General features: G+C 36.3%; 1 protein-coding gene across 5 annotated transcripts in view; it reads left to right on the top strand.

Annotated features, from left to right (window-relative positions):
- The window catches only part of ZNF148 (zinc finger protein 148), a 181,022-nt gene that overhangs the window by 70,897 nt on the left and 93,376 nt on the right, over window positions 1-16,749 (top strand). For 4 of the 5 annotated variants that reach the window (XM_082839599.1, XM_082839598.1, XM_082839600.1 and 1 more), the window contains exon 2: window positions 11,586-11,666. The exons of the other annotated variant lie outside the window; for it this stretch is intronic. The gene's annotated coding sequence lies outside the window, so the exon portion shown is untranslated. The remainder of the gene's footprint in view (window positions 1-11,585; window positions 11,667-16,749) is intronic. 5 annotated transcript variants of the gene reach the window in all.

Here is a 16,749-nt window from a genome sequence, read left to right as displayed (position 1 = left end):
GGGTCTTTGTTGCTGTGTGCGGGCTTTCTCTAGTTGCAGTGAGCAGGGGCTACTCTTCGTTGTGGTGTGCGGGCTTCTCATTGCGGTGGCTTCTTTTGTTGCAGAGCATGGGCTCTAGGCGTCCAGGCTTCAGGAGTTGTGGCTCGTGGGCTCTGGAGCGCAGGCTCAGTAGTTGTGACACACAGGCTTAGTTGCTCTGCAGCATGTGGGATCTTCCCGGACCAGGGCTCGAACCCATGTCCCCTGCATTGGCAGGCGGATTCTTAACCACTGCACCACCAGGGAAGCCCCAAATTATAGTTCTGTCTGGTTATATGCCCTGGAGTGGGATTGCTGGATCATATGGCAACTATCTTTAATTTTTTGAGCAAACTTCATACTGTTTTCTATAATGGCTGCACCAATTTACTTTCCCACTAACAGTGTAAGAGGGTTCCCTTTTCTCCACACCCTCTCCAGCATTTATTATTTGTAGAGTTTTTAATGATGGCCGTTCTGACTAGCGTGAGGTGGTACCTCATTGTAGTTTTGATTTGCTTTTCTCTAATCATTAGTGATAATGAGCATCTTTTCATAGGGCATATGTTTTTTATTTTGATAAAGTTTGGTTTATTTTCTTTTATGGAACATGTGTTTGGTGCCAAACCCAAGAACCCTTTTCTTTAGGTCTTGAAGGATCTCTTCTTTTTTATTCTAAAAACTCTATAGTTATATGTTTACATTCAGCATCCATTTTGAGATAATTTTGTATGTGGTTGTGAGGTTTAGGTCTAGACTCTTTTTTTGGCATATGGATGTCCAATTGTTCCAGCACTGTTTGTTGAAAAGGCTATCTTTCCTCCATTGAATTATTTTTGCCCCTTTGTCAACTAAGAATTCATTTCATAGACCAGTTCATTTATTCTATAACCAGTTCATGGTTATAGAACTATTTAGATTATTGGTTTCATTTTGGTTTAGTTTTAGTAATGTGATTTTGATAAATTGGTCCATTTCTTCTAAATGTCCAATTTAAAAGTATAAATTTTTTTGTAGTATTCCCTTATTATCTTTTTAAGTGCTGTACAATCTTAGTGATATCCCTATTAAAATCTTGATATTGGTGATTTGTGTCTTCTCTCTTTTTATTTGTCATGTTTGAGGCTTTTAAAATTTTTGCTTCATTGATTTTCTCTGTTTTCCTATTTTTAATTTCATTGATTTCTGCTCTTCATTGTTTCTGTTCTGCTTGCTTTGGGTTTATAGTTTGCTTTTTTTTTCAAAGTTTCTTGTGGTAAGTAATTAGGTTATTGATTTGAGATCTTTCCTCTTTTCTTTTTTTTAAGATTTTTGTTTATTTTCTTTTTTTTTTTTTTTTGGCTGCATCGGGTTTTAGTTGTGGCAAACGGGGTCTTTGTTGAGGTGCGTGGGATCTTTCGTTGCGGCACAGGTTCTCTCAAGTTGTGGTGTGTGGGTTTTCTCTCTCTAGTTGTGGTGTGTGGGCTCCAGGGCACGTGGACCCTGTAGTTGTGGCGTGCAGGCTCCAGGGCGCGTGGCCTCTGTAGTTTGGCTCAGTAGTTGTGGTGAGCAGGTTTTAGTTGCCCTGTGGTATGGGATCTTTAGTTCCCCAACCAGTGATCGAACCCACGTCCCCTGCACTGGAAGGCAGATTCTTTACCACTGGACCACCAGGGAAGCCCCTCCTCTTTTCTAATGTAAGCATTTAGTGCTATAAATTTCCTTCTAACTACTGGTTTAGCTGCATCCCACATATTTTGACATGCTGTGTTTTTATTTTCATTCATTTTTATGTATATATTTAAATTTTTTCTTTGAGATTTCCTCTTTGACCCATGGACTTTTAAAAAGTGTTCTTTACTGTTTTGTGTTCACAAGTTTTCCTGTTGTCTTTGTTACTGATTTCTAGTTTGAGTCCATTATTGTCAGATAATGTACCTCTTGTATTATTTCAGTTGTTTTAGATTTGTTGAGGCTTGTTTTATGGCCCAGGATATAATCTGTCTTCATGAATGTTCCATGGGTGCTTGAAAAGAAATATGTATTCTGCTTTCGTTGGGTGGTGTATTCTATATATATCAAGCTGACCTTGTTGGTTGGTTGTGTTAATACAGTTTCTCTGCTGAAAAAAAAAGAGTTGTCATAGCTTTTCCATTCTTTTACTTTCGATGTACGTTACTGAATTTCTTGTTAGCAGCATATAGTGGGGCATTTCAAAAATCTACTCTGCCAGTCTTTCTTGATTCGTCTGTTTAGACCATCTGCATTTAAGGTAATTATCGATAAATATTAGCACTTAAATCGCCATTTTATTATTTGTTTTTTGTTTTATTTTCTCTGGTTTTCATTTTTTTGTTTCTCTTTTCTTGCCTTCCTGCAGATTACTAGAACATATTTTAGGATTCTATCTTTCATAATTTGTAAAAGGTTTATTTATAATGTTTTTGAGTCTGTCTTGTATAGTTTTCGTAGTGGTTGTTGTAGTTATTACCTAATGTATATATGACTTATAACAGTCTCCTGGTATCAGTATTTTACTATTCAACTGAAGTGTGGAAACTTTACTTCTCTTTTACCTTTTTACCTTCTTGACTTTTAAATATAATTGTTTTAAGTATCAGTAGTAGTATAATTTTTGTTTCTGTCAGTAAGTATGATCTAGAAAACTAATGATGGAAAAGATATCTTGTTGTGTATACTTGTATTTCTATTCTTTTTCTTTTTTTACACATTTGTTTATGTTTAAAATTATTTATTTTTGGCTGCGTTGAGCTTCATTGCTGCGCGCGGGCTTTCCCTAGTTGCGGCGAGCGGGGCTACTCTTTCTTGCAGTGTGTGGGCTTCTCATTGTGGCAGCTCCTCTTGCTGTGGAGCATGGGCTCTAGGCGCATGGGCTCAGTAGTTGCGGTGCACGGGCTTAGTTGCTCCATGGCATGTGGGATCTTCCCGGACCAGGGCTTGAACCTGTGTCCCCTGCATTGGCATGCAGACTCTCAACCACTGCACCACTAGGGAAGCCGCTCTATTCTTTTTCTTGTTTGGAAAATTTTCTTCAGCCAGTCTTTATGGGTAGGGTTGCTAGTGACATAGTCTTTTAGTTTTTCTTCTTTTGAGAACGCTTTAAAAAATTTCTCCTTTGTTCCTTGCTGTGGTCTGAATGAATTCTCCTAAAATGTAAATGTTGAAATCCTAATGCCCAATATGGTGGTATTAGGAGTTGCGTCCTTTGGGAGGCTGTTAGGTCATGGGGGAGAGCCCTCATGAATGGGATTAGTGTTGTTACAAAAGAGGGAGCTCTTTTGCCCCTTTTCTGCCATGTAAGAATACAGACAAAAGTCTGCAGTCTGGAAGAGGGCCTTCACCTGACCATGTTGGCACCCTAATCTTGGACTTCCAGCCCCCAGAACTGTGAGAAGTAAATTTCTATTGTTTGTAAGCCATCCATTTTGTGGTGTTTTGTTATGGCAGCCTGAATAGACTAAGACATTCCTGAAGAATAGTTTCACTGGGTATAGAATTCTTGGTTGGCAGTTCTTTTTTTTTTTTTTTTTTTCCTAGCATTCAGAAAACATTCTGCCACTTTTTTTGGCCTCTTTGGTTGAGATGAGAAATCTGGTGTCATTTCAGTTGTTGTTCCGTTATAGGTAATTTTTGTCTGGCTGCCTTCAAAGTTTTTTCTTCGTTTTTAATTTTTGAACATTTAATTATGATGTGTCCTGGCGTAAATTTCTTTGGGTTTATCCTGTTTTGGGTTTGCTCAGTTTTTTGGATCTGTAAGTTTGTATTTGTCACACATGTGAAGGTTTTTGCCATCTTTTCTTTAAATACTGTTTCAGCCCCTCTCTGTTTCTCCTCTGTTTCTGGGACTCCAGTGATAAGGATGTTGGATCTTCTGTTATTGGCCCACAGGTTCCTAAGACTCTGTTAGTTTTTTTTTCAGTCTTTTTTCTCTCTGTTTTTCACATTAGATTAATTCTATTTTTCTGTCTCAAATTCGGTGATTCTCTTCCCTGTTATCTCCATGGTTGTATTGGGCCTATCCAGCAAGTTTTAAAGTTTCATGTTATAGTATTTTTTAGTTCTGTAATTTTCTTTTGCTTCTTTTTTATAACTTCTGTTTCTTTGCTGAGATTTTCCATTTTTTTCACGTGTTTCAGGGGAACTTATAATTAATTGTTGAGACATTTTATTATGGTGCTTTAAAATCCTTTTCAGGGCTTCCCTGGTGGCGCAGTGGTTGAGAGTCCGCCTGCCGATGCAGGGGACACGGGTTCGTGCCCCGGTCTGGGAAGATCCCACATGCCGCAGAGCAGCTGGGCCCGTGAGCCGTGGCCGCTGAGCCTGCGCATCCGGAGCCTGTGCTCCACAGCGGGAGAGGCCACAACAGTGAGAGGCCTGCATGCCGCAAAAAAAAAAAATCCTTTTCAAATAATTCCAACATCTGACTCATCTCTGTATTGGCCTTGGTTGATTATCACTCATGTTGGGATTTTCTTGTGTCATTTTCTGTGTTATATATTACGTTAGGAGGCTCTGGTCCCTATTTACATTTTTTATTTTAGCATGTGGTCACCCTGTTTAGGTTTAGTGTACAGGTCTTGGCCCACTTTTATGACTTTGGTTCTAATGGCAGTTTAATTTTCAGAGCCTTTGTGGTTGGCTTGGTTTATCTGATCCTCTTGGGGCTCCCACTGGTCCTTACTGATGCTGCCTGAGAGAATAGAAGACATGGCCTCCTATCAGGCTTTTGGGTGTCTCTAAATGGGAGAGGATTGTGGTAGGATCCTCCTCCTGGTACCCACCTCAAACCCCCAATTCTTCCCTGTCCCCATGTCTCTGGGTGAGAGGGAGAGTCTTGGCACAAACTGAGATGTTTGCACTGGCTGGGTCCCTGAGTTCTGCCCACTTGCCTCAGTATTGCTAGGTGGGAAACGGGAGTTTCAGGTCATGTGGCGATGCAAGAGTTGCTTCCCCTTTCTGGTTTTTGTTGTTGACTGGGCTTCCAGTTGATCTCCCTTGCTTGATGTTGTAGAGGGACTCCTGTTTAGTTTGGAGGAGGAGTGTGACTGTCTGGCCTACCTTAGGAAATGCCAGTCTGGGTTGCCTTCTTCTGTTGGGTCTGGGGACCTAAAACACTCTGCTGCTTTTCTGTTTCTGTAGTCTTGGAGTCCCAAACTGGTTAGCTGCCTGCTTATCAGTTTTCATAGTTTTCTTTCAGTTGTCTCTGGTGTTATTCCCCTGGTTTAACATGGTGTTTAGTGAAGAGGGGCAGGGAAAAAGAGAGCTATGCCATCTTACCTAGGCTGGAAGTTCAGATTCCTTACTTTTTGTGAACCTGCGTCATCTCTACCCAGCGGGTTGTTTCAGCTTTGAAAATAATGGTTTATGGCCATGTGCTTTGTGAACTTTTAAGCACAATGTTTGCTTCAATTATAACCCACAGTATTGGACCCCTAGGAAGGTTTTGGAAGGTCAGTCATAACCAGTTCAAGAGGGTGCCAGGGAATAGATGCATGCAATTTACTAGGCATCTGTCACGTAAACAGAATTTTGTAGTATAGTTAATTAAAATGAAATTGTGAATTCTGGTATTTTCTTCAAAGATGTGTTTATTTTATGGATAATTTGTATTTAAGGTATTTAATAATTCCAGTAATATATAATAGTATTTTAATATTAGTAAATATTTTTCAAAACAAATATAGAAAACCTTGTATTATGCAGCTAGTTTAATATGTTTCTAATTCATAGGTTGAAACGGAAAGATAAAATGTCCTTTTTACATTCCCTAGTTTTCTAATTGAGAGTAAATTGGGCCCAAATAAGAAAATGTCTATTCTACTTTAGTAGAAGCTAGTGCTTCTAAATGATGAGTTAACTTGTTAAATCAACTACTACTGTTTATTTGGCTGCCCCGTGCGGCATGCAGGATCTTAGTTCCCTGACCAGGGATCGAACTGTGCCCCCCTGCAGTGGAAGCACAGAGTCTTAACCACTGGACTGCCAGGGAAGTCCCAACTACTACTATTTTTTAAAAATCTCACATATTACATGAATTGTTCAAACTAATATAGTTACTGCAGTTACAGAGAAATCACTGGGCTTCTTTGCAGCCACTTCTTGAGGTACTCTCAGATTGACTCTGAGGGCAAATCTTAGATTTCTAATCAGATTAAAAATCATTTCTTTTATGTGTGGACACACCTCTACATTGTGTCTAGTGCCTTATGTGCTTCTGGGCATGTGTTTTAGAGGAGATAAGAATGACTGACTCTAGTATTGAATAAGGTAAAATTGTCAGAAAATGAGATTTTTAATGGACCATTTACATGTTTTTAAATGAGAGTAATTATATTTCATGTTAGAAGTAATAATTCCAGTTCCCTCTTGTTTTTGGTTTTTAATAATATATTAACATGTTTTTATTCATGAAGAATTGACACTTAAAAATAAAATTTAAATAGTTAAACTTTAATTTTCAAATGGGTATTCCTATAATCTTTTCTAGGGTTTCCTTAGTTATTATTACAGTAGGATAATTTTTGTGTTATGAAAATCAGATGAATTTAATTTTTTGTTTATTTACATGGTAACTATTACTGTAGATAGCATTTTAATTTCAAACTTTATGTTCATTGATCTTATCCTTACTTCAAAGATGTTTATTTATTTATTTTTGATTCCTAGAATATTGTTAAGAGTAACGTTAAATGTATCAATATTTTAACTTGGGAATGACCTTTCCGGTTGTGCTATGTTAAAGTAGACATTTATTTGGAGGCAGAGGATCTGGTTGAAGTCTTTGCCATGACAGGTGTTGTGTAACCATGGGTACTTAACCTCTGGAACCTCAGTTTCGTCATCTATAGAATGGAGGCAAACATTAATACCTGCCTAGGTAATTGTGTGTGTAGGGGGTGTCCCGTGAAATGTGACACTTGAAAGCACTTTGTAAACTGTGAAGTACTTTTATCAGAGCATGCTTGTAACGTTTTTGAGGAGATCATTTGAAAATTGACCTGAGTGATCTTGATCATCATAGTGCAAAATATTTTATGATTATTTACAAAATTGGTATGTATTCAAGTAAAAATTCATGTAAAAATAAAGTAGCTTTTCCTTGAGTTTAGTGATTTACTATTCTTAAAAACTAATTTCTATTGGTGAATTTGGGGAAGGATTACATAGTTGCTTGATAGTTTATCATCCCCTCTGTGATAAGGTTAGCTTTTGGAAGGTGTCTTTCCTCAACAGGTGGCTTGGATTTAAAGGTTAGATTTGTCTCTTTAGTGGTTTATAGTCTAAGGATTTTCTAAAAATGCTTATACTGTTGTGTTTTCTAACGTGGGTGGGGAGTTGGTTTCTTATTTGACACATGTTTACTGGTTAGGTGATTTGAAAAGGCCAAGGGCAGGTGAACATTTTCAGTTGGTGCCTTTATTTTACTCACTTTGGCCAATTTTTTTTTTTTTTTAATGGTGAAGGGTTTTTAAAATTTTTTTAAATTTATTTTATCTATTTATCTTTGGCTGCGTTGGGTCTTTGCTGCTGCACGCGGGCTTTCTCTAGTTACGGCGAGCGGGGGCCACTCTTCGCTGCGGCCCACAGGCCCCCGATCGCGATGTCCTTCCTTGCCACAGAGCACGGGCTGTAGGTGTGCGGGCTTCATTACTTGTGGCATGTGGGCCTAGCAGCCGCGGCTTGCGGCTCCAGGGCGCAGGCTCAGCAGCTGTGGTGCACAGGCTCAGTCGATCTGCGGCATGTGGGATACCCCTGGACCAGGGATCGAACCCACGTCCCCCGCACCAGCAGGCAGACTCCCAACCACTGTGCCACCAGGGAAGCCCACGGCCAACATTTTAAAGAATTTATTTGATTACCCCTTTGTAGGATTTTCTTTCTTAACCGAGTGGGTTAACTACATTGGTTGTAAAATTTTTAAGATTTTGGCTTAATTTTTGGTGAAGGTAGAAATAGAAAATTGTTCTAGAAAGACCTGGTTAGGGGAGTTTCTGGGGTGGGTGGTTTGAATTTTTGGAGCTTTCATTCCTCCTTAGGATAGATCTGGTCATGAAAAGTACACTGTGAGTTCTACCAACTTTAATTGTCACAGCAGGTAGTGTAAATTAAAAGAACGCATATGTCTACTTTGTTACTGTGTAGAAATTCTAAACATTCATAGAAATCTCTTGCCTGGAACAAACTTTTTTCCTTTACCTTTGTTTTTTTTTTTTTTTTTAAAAAAAAACGTTCAGAAAGCATTATTAAATCACAAAAGGAAAACTAATGTAAAAGTAGAACTTATGTAATTACTTTCAAATATGATCTAGTTAAAAGATGCTAAAGGACTTGAAGCATTTTTCCTCTCAGATTCTTAAAGCCATGGTAGTGATGAGGAGGAGGAGGTGATAGCACAGTAGATTGTGGAGAGCCTGCTAAACCATTATAAAGACTTTGGCTCTGCCACTTACTAATTTTATAACCTTTGGTGAGTTACTTAACCCTTCAGTTTTTTCTTCCGTGAAATGTGAATAATATTAGCACCAACCTCATAAGTTTGTTTTTCGTATTAAGTTAGTTAATATCTGCAAAGACCTAGGAACACTACTGAGCAAAGTCCAAAGCATGTGGTATTCATTTTATTCTTAAATGTGGAGCCAACATTAAAAGGTCACTTCTTCCTTTTCTTTTGGAAAGGTAACAGAGGGAGAATTAATTGATCCCTGCTTTGATTTTCCTATGATAAATTGCTTAAACTTCAGTTATAGTGCTTAACACATTATATTATCAAAACTAACATTATTTCTTGTGTTTTCCATTCTTGCTAGATTATGAACTCCTTTGGGCAGAGACCATGATATTTTATGCATGTCTTAGGAATCTTAGGTAGTGTTGCATATACATATCAGTTGATCAAAAATGTTGATGCAGTTAATGACAAAAATGTTGGCCTGAATAATTGATCAGACCACCTGCTGGTAAATACATAGAAATCCTGCCAGTCTATCAGAACTAAATAATGGACAGGTAGTAGCTAACGGTCCCTGAAAAATATTTCATTTATTTTCCTTAATATGTATTTTGTCTTAATTTGATTATTATACCTGCACAAGTGGTTATTATTATTTTTAAATAAATTTATTTTATTTATTTATTTTTGGCTGCATTGGGTCTTCGTTGTTGTGCGTGGGCTTTCTCTAGTTGCGGTGAGCAGGGGCTGCTCTTCGTTGTGGTGTGTGGGCTTCTCATTGTGGTTGCTTGTCTTGTTGCAGAGCACGGGCTCTAGGTGCATGGGCTTCAGTAGTTGTGGCTCGCAGGCTCTAGAGCGCAGGCTCAGTGGTTGTGGCGCACGAGCTTAGTTTCTCCGCAGCATGTGGGATCTTCCCGGACCAGAGCTTGAACCTGTGTCCCCTGCATTGGCAGGCGGATTCTTAACCACTGTGCCACCAGGGAAGCCCCTGCACAATTGATTATAATCAGGGAATAATTAGCCAGCAAAATCTTAAATTAGAGGAATTGCTAAGCAGGAATATTCAGTTACTCCTAAAGTAGGGGAGGTGGGGCAGGGAGAGAGGAAGATCTTAGCTGATCATTGGGTGGTTGCCCAAGTAACTTTATACCTTTCTTTTTATACTTACAGGGTCTTAGTTTCCAGCCTGGTAGATTCTTTTCTTTTCCCCACTTTTGGTGGAGAGGGGTGGTAGAGGAGAAGGAGGGACAGAGACTTGGAAGGATAAGTGAAATTGGTAGATGATGCTAAATGAATTAGGTTTCCAGAGACAGAGACTATGTGGCAGGTGAGTTAGGGGGAATTGTGGGTTTCCATGGTAGAGGAAAGGTTGTGATGGGAAAGACATTCCAAAATTTCTGTTTATAGATTTGGACTTTCAGGTTATATTATTTTGCACATTTGGGGGATGTGTGTATGTGGGAGTGAGGCATGCTGCTTTTTCCTTCTTCACTATTTTTGTTTCCTTCTCTTTTAACATACCTAGTTATAGTCTTTGATGTGTGACAGCCTTAGTTTAGAGATTTCAATAAAAAGTGATGCAAGGTGAGTAGGCTTTTTGTGAAAATGTTTTCAACAGAATATTAACATTTCAAAAACGTTTGTCCAGCTGTATATGTTACCATTATTATGTGATGATGTAAGTAATAATGTTTTGATTGTGGACTAGATAAATCCAGTCAACTTTAAAAGACTCATAATGTAATACCAAAGTTGCTAAGTCTAAAGACATTTTTATTTCCCATATATAGACTTTACCGTGTCTTTTCTGTTCAACTTTACTCTATTCCTGTGAACTGTGTTAGAAATTCTAAAAGTTGAATACAGTAAATAATGTAGAATGGTGATAGCAGTGTAGTGCAGATACAGTTTTATTGTACTTTACCTGTTTTTGTGTCTACCACAATAATATAGTTTTATGGCTTTTATTATCTTTTTGGTACTAACACTGTAGAAAAAATATGTTTAAAAGTAGTTTTAAGTAATTGAGAGGAATGGCATATATGCTCTTTTGAATGCTTGGAAACAAAACTTTGAGGCAGGCAATTAAGAACTTAGTAGAAATAAATTATTTTAAATAGATTTTTTGTTCATAACTAGTTTAGCAACAAAGCTACTGATTGGCTAAGGACTAGAAAATGCTGAATTATCAGAAATGCTGTAATGTTTGTAATCCCTTGATAAAATTGTGTAAACACAGGTTAGAATTAATATACTTGGTTATTTTCTGAAGATTTAGAGTTTCTTTAATTTTCCTGCTGTTATATTTATAGCTTATTTATTTGCAGGGTATTTATTGAGTCCTAAAAATGTGTTTAGGCTATTATATAAAATGCTTTTTTATTTCTGAATAAAAGTTATATTTGGCCTATTCTTTGTTTCTACTAAAATTTCAGCTTTCAGTCTTCATTACCTCCATTTCATATACCAGGAAAACATATCCCAGTTGCAGGAAGAAAATTATATATGTCTGATATCAATGCAATACCAACATGGAGTGTTAATTTTCTGTATTAGTCTCTGTTAAAAGATTGATTATAGACATCAAAAAAATATTTATGGACCATTTTAACATTATTAAATATCTTTGCCTTGAAAATTTTAAACATTTTTGTATTTTCAAAAACTATATTCTTAATATAATTAGACTTTGAGCTCAGGGAAATGTTACTTTGGGATTTTAACAGGAACTAGTACTATTTGAGTAATTGAGAACATCAACATGATTTTAGTGAAATACATTTTGTGCCTTCCTTCCTGTTTTAAGTTGTTTATGATAATTCTAGTTTATTACCCTGATTTTAAAGAAATCCTAATCCTCAGCTAGAAGTTAAATTTGAAAAGTCCAGTTAGTGTCTGGGTCATTTCTTTTCTTCATGATATCATTCAGCACTGATGGGTAGTTACAGTTGAACTAAGTATTCTAAGTGAAGTAATTTTATTTAATCCAGTAGTATCTACCATGGAAAGAATTTTGTCAGATTTAGCACATTTTGATATACCTATTTTACCTGACTTTAAGAATATGTCTAATCCTGCTTTTTGGGGGGACATAACCTGTATTTTTGTACTTTTATAGGATAGAGGGAGGAATCAACAGCTTGGAAATTCGGCCAAGTGATCTGGCGGGATGGGCATTTGCCTGACCTATTTTGTAGAGGTAATCCAACCCTGTTTTATTCAACCTCTAATTTTTACCTGTGATAGATGCCCATATACTTGAACATGAACACACATATCATAGCTGTTGGGTAGGACTCTGCATTTACTGGACATTCCCTTTTTCTTTTATACTTGCTTATATATAGCGTGAATATTACATATACATAGCATGATATCACTATATACAGATACGAACATCTATACATTGGAAAGAATTAATGTTATTAGTTCTGTATGAAGGCCATTATCTTTTCTCACTTAACAAGGTTACTTGCATTTCTCTTTTTTAGGCTCAGGTTCCCTTATTTTAGGAAGAACCATGATCCTCTCCTGTCTTGTTGGGCTATGTTGGTACATATATTAGACCTTGCTTTTATCTTTCAAACAAAGTGAAAGAAAATTAAGTATTTCACAGTTTTCAAGGTATTTACATGTTTGTCAATGGCACATATTCTCATTATTAATGATCATAAAAATTCAAAGATTCTCATAAATTTTATTTGTTTTGAGAATTCTTTTAAAGCGAAGGTGTGAAAATATTAGCAGTTTTAGTGGCCATATTTTAAGATTTCGTTTAACACTTCTCACTTCTTACCCAGGTTTATTATAAGAGGAATATACACTTACGCAGTAGAGAATGTTATAATGTAAAAAATTAAAAAAAATCTTTTCTTATTCCCATTTACTGTTAACATTTGTGTGTGTGTGTGTATCATTACAGACATTTTCCATATATATGCAGAAATTTATATGTATACCTATATTTACATAACTTTTATAAAAATGAGATCACACCGTACATGTTGTTTATTATCAGCATGTCTTTTTTGTTGTTAGCTTCTGTATCTTTGCATATCATTCCTCTTATTTCATTCTGTGTAGTATTCCTATATTTGGATGTACCATAATTATTTTAACTAGCCTCCTATTTATGGATATTTAGGTTAAGTTTTTTTGCAGTAATAAATGGGAATATGGTGAATATTCTTGGATACATCTTTGCACATATTTAAAAATATATTTGTAGTATAAATTCCTAAAGGAAAAATTGTTGGGTCAAAAAGTTTGTACCTTTAGTAATTTGGTGGTTGAATTGCCCAGCTAAAAAGATTGCCCCAACATCAGTAGTCTGGGAAAATGGGAATCTCTTTATCTCTTTGATAATACTAGCTACTGTCAGCTTGTAGTATTTGTCAGTTTTTTGTTGTTTAGTATTGCTTTTCAAAATTTCATTGTGAGTTTGAGCATTTTTTTCCCCATTATTATTGGCCATATATATATTTTCAGTGATCTGTTTGGTCATGCGTTAGGCAGATGGTTTTTACTCAGTTTTTGCTTATCTTTTGATTTTATTTTTGCCTTGTTGACGTTTTAATTTTGTATGATTGAATTTAGAGATCTTTTTCTTCAGGGCTGGGGTGGGGGTGGGGTTTCCTGTGTAAGGTTTAAAATAAAAGGTCTCCCCCACTGATTGTAGGACTCGTTTTCCCCTCCACATTATAACATCTCTGAATGACATGAATTGTTGGCTTGTCATGGTTTGGCATTGTTTTTTTCTAAGTGACAAAATTAGTTATGTTTCTTATGATTGGTAGTTTTAGCTTGGTAGTTTTATATTCAGTGAACTTGAAAAGTTATATGGGTTTTCTATTACTTTTTATGGTTTAAATTGTTTAAAATCTTGATTTATATTGAATATATTCGGTATAAGCAATAAATGTAGAGATCAGCTTTACTTTTTTCCAGATGGCTTACCCTTTGTCCTCATTCCCGTTATTGAACGATGCATTTCTTTTCTACATATTTGAAATGCCACATTTATCGTATACTGAATTTCCATGGTTTTTTTTTTTTGCATGGGGGGGGATCTGTTCCTGAAATCAGTTCAGTTCATCTGCCTGCTTGTTTTTTGTACTGAGAATTCAGTAAAGGAACTGCTTATAAAATCAGTTATACATAAATGATTTTTTAATACAAATAGAATTAGGGCTAATAAAGGAAGAAGATGTATACATTCACAGTAACAACTAAAAAGATAAAATACCTGGGAGAAATCTACTTGAAAAAAATTTTAAAACTCTACTGAGGGATAGGACAGAAAATTTGAATCAATTCAGATTTTTTTTTAACATTTTTAATTTCTTTAATGATGTATCTATTTTATTTATTTATTTTTGGCCGCATTGGGTCTTTGTTGCTGTGTATGGGCATTCTCTAGTTGTGGTGAGTGGGGGCTACTCTTCTTTGTGGTGCACGGGCTTCTCATTGCGGTGGCTTCTCTTGTTGTGGAGCATGGGCTCTAGGTGCACGGGCTTCAGTAATTGTGGCTCGCGGGCTCTAGAGCGCAAGCTCAATAGTTGTGTCACACAGGCTTAGTTGCTCAGTGGCACGTGGGATCTTCTGGACCAGGGCTCGAACCCGCGTCCCCTGTATTGGCAGGTGGATTCTTAACCACTGTGCCACTAGGGAAGCCCTCAGCTCAAATTTGTAATACGGAAGATGTGATATAAAGCTGTCATTTCACTATAGAAATATAATTGATTTTTCTTTATTGATCTAATATCTTGTGCCCTTGCTGAACTTGTTTATCAGTTCTCAGTGGCGGTGGCCTTGCTGAACTTGTTTATTTGTTCTCGTAGCTTTTTTGTGGATTCATTGGGAAATTTCTACATACAAGATCACATTGCTAGAGAGTGAAGACAGTTTTATTTCGTCTTTTCTAATCTGGATGCCATTACTTGATGGATTGATTGGTTGGTTGGTTGGTTGATTGATTGATTTTGCCTGCTCTATTTTACTAGCTAGAACCTTTAGTACAATCTTGAATAGAAGTGGTGAAAATGGACATCCTGATTTTTAGGAGGAAAGCATTCAGTGTTTAACCAGTAAGCATGATGTTAGTTTTTAGTTGTTTTTTTTTTTTTTGTAGATACCTTTTATCAGTTTGAGGAAGTCCTCTTCTAGTCTTAGTTTGTTGAGATTTTTTTATCATGAGTAAGTGTTGAATTTTTTCAAATTCTTCTTTGTTTATTGAGATAACCATGTGGTTTTTGTCCTTTAGTCTCTTAATATGGTGTATTACATTAATTGATATTCAGATGTTAAACCACCATTGCCTTCATGGGGTAAATATTACTTGGTCTTGGTGTATATATATGCCTTTTTTTTAATCTGTTGCTAGTTTCAGTTTACTAATATTTTGTAAGGATATTGTATCTATGTTTATGAGAGACATTGGAGTATAGTTTTCATGTCATGTCTTTATATCAAAGAAACTCCAGCTTTATAGATTGAGTTGCAAAATGTACCCTCTTCCTCTGTTTTGTGAAGGAGTTTGTGAAGGATTGGTATTGCCCCCTTAAATATTTGATGGAATTCATCAGTGAGGTCATTTCTTTGTGGGAAGATTTTAAATACTAACTCAGTTTGTTATGTTCAGATATTTCTGTTTCCTCTTTAATTAGTTTATGTGTCAGTAATATATGTCTTTTTAGGAATTTCATAAAAGTTGTTTAATTTGTTGGCATATATCTGTTTATAATATTCCTTCCCGTATAATTCTTTTAATTTTTGTGAGGTCAGTGGTAATATCCCTTCTTTCATTCCTAATTTTGGTAATTTGTGTTTTTTCTCTTTGTTGTTGGTTAGTCTTCCTAAAAGTTTGTAAATTTTTCGGATCTTTTTAAAAAAAACAAGTTATTCTCTACCTGTTTTGTATTTTATTTATTTTTGCTCTAAAGTTTCAATATATTTTTCAGCTTGCTTTAGGGTTTAGTTTGCTCTTTTTCTTTTTAAAAATATTTTAATTAATTAATTGATTATTTATGGCTGCATTGAGTCTTAGTTGCAGCATGTGGGATCTTCGTTGAGGCGTGCGGGATCTTTCCTTGTGGTGTGCGGGCTTCTCTCTAGTTGTGGTGTGCAGGTTTTTTCTCTTCTCTAGTTGTGGCACGCAGGCTCCAGGACATGTGAGCTCTGTAGTTGTGGCGTGTGGGCTCCGGAGTGTGTGGGCTTTGTAGTTTGCTGCATGCGGGCTTTCCAGTTGAGGTGTGCGAGCTCAGTTGTTGTTGCACACGGGCTTAGCTGCCCTGCAGCATGTGGGAACCTAGTTCCCCTGACCAGGGATTGAACCCACGTCCCCTATATTGGAAGGTGGATTCTTTACCACTGGACCACCAGGGAAGTCCCCTAGTTTACTCCTTTTCTGATTTATTAAAGTGGAGGCTCATGTCATTGATTTGAGACTCCTCTTTTTTTCAGTATACTTAAAGTTATATTTAAAGTAGTGCTCGAGCTGCATCCCATTCATTTTGATGTGTTTGTTTTTGTTTTCATTCAGTTAAAAATATTCTCTAACATCTGTTTTCTTTTAATTTCTTTTTTGACCCATATGTTATTCAAAATTGTGAAGTTTAATTTCCAAACACTTGAGAATTTTCCAGTTTCTAACTTAGTTGATATCTACTTTAATTGTGTTATGGTTGGAGAACATACTTTGTATGACTTCAGTCCTTTTACATTTATGAGACTTGTTTAATGGCCTAGCATTTGGTCTGTGCTGGAGAGTGTGTACCTGACAACAATATGTATTCTGTTGTTTGCTGGAGTTTTCTATATGCCAACTAGGTATAGTTGGTTGAGAGTGTGGTTCAGGTTTTCTATATGTTTGTTAATTTGCTGTATAGTTATTCTGTCAATTATTTAGTATGGGGTATTGAAATCTCCAATGCTAATTGTTGAATTTTCTATTTTTCTTTTTAATAATGTTAGTTGTTTTATTTTTTTAGGGCTCTTCATTATTTTAGGGTTTATAATTATTATAATATTTTCCTAATTTATTGACTGTCATTTTGAAATATCTTTCTTCATCTCCAGTAATATTTGTCTTAAAGTCTGTTTTGTCTAATACTAATATAACCGTGCCATCTGTCTTATGGTTACTCTTTCCATAGTATATATATCCTTGTTCCGCATCTTTTTACTTTGTCTTGAATTTAAAGTGTGTCCCTTTTTTGTTTTTGTTTTTTTTTGCGGTACACGGGCCTCTCACTGTTGTGGCCTCTCCCGTTGCGGAGCACAGG

Source organism: Leucopleurus acutus (assembly GCF_964270905.1).
Source record: "Leucopleurus acutus genome assembly, chromosome: 5".
In the NCBI taxonomy this organism is placed as follows: domain Eukaryota; kingdom Metazoa; phylum Chordata; class Mammalia; order Artiodactyla; family Delphinidae; genus Leucopleurus; species Leucopleurus acutus.
Note: the sequence above shows the minus strand (reverse complement) of the source record. Positions and strands in the feature narration are given on the sequence as shown.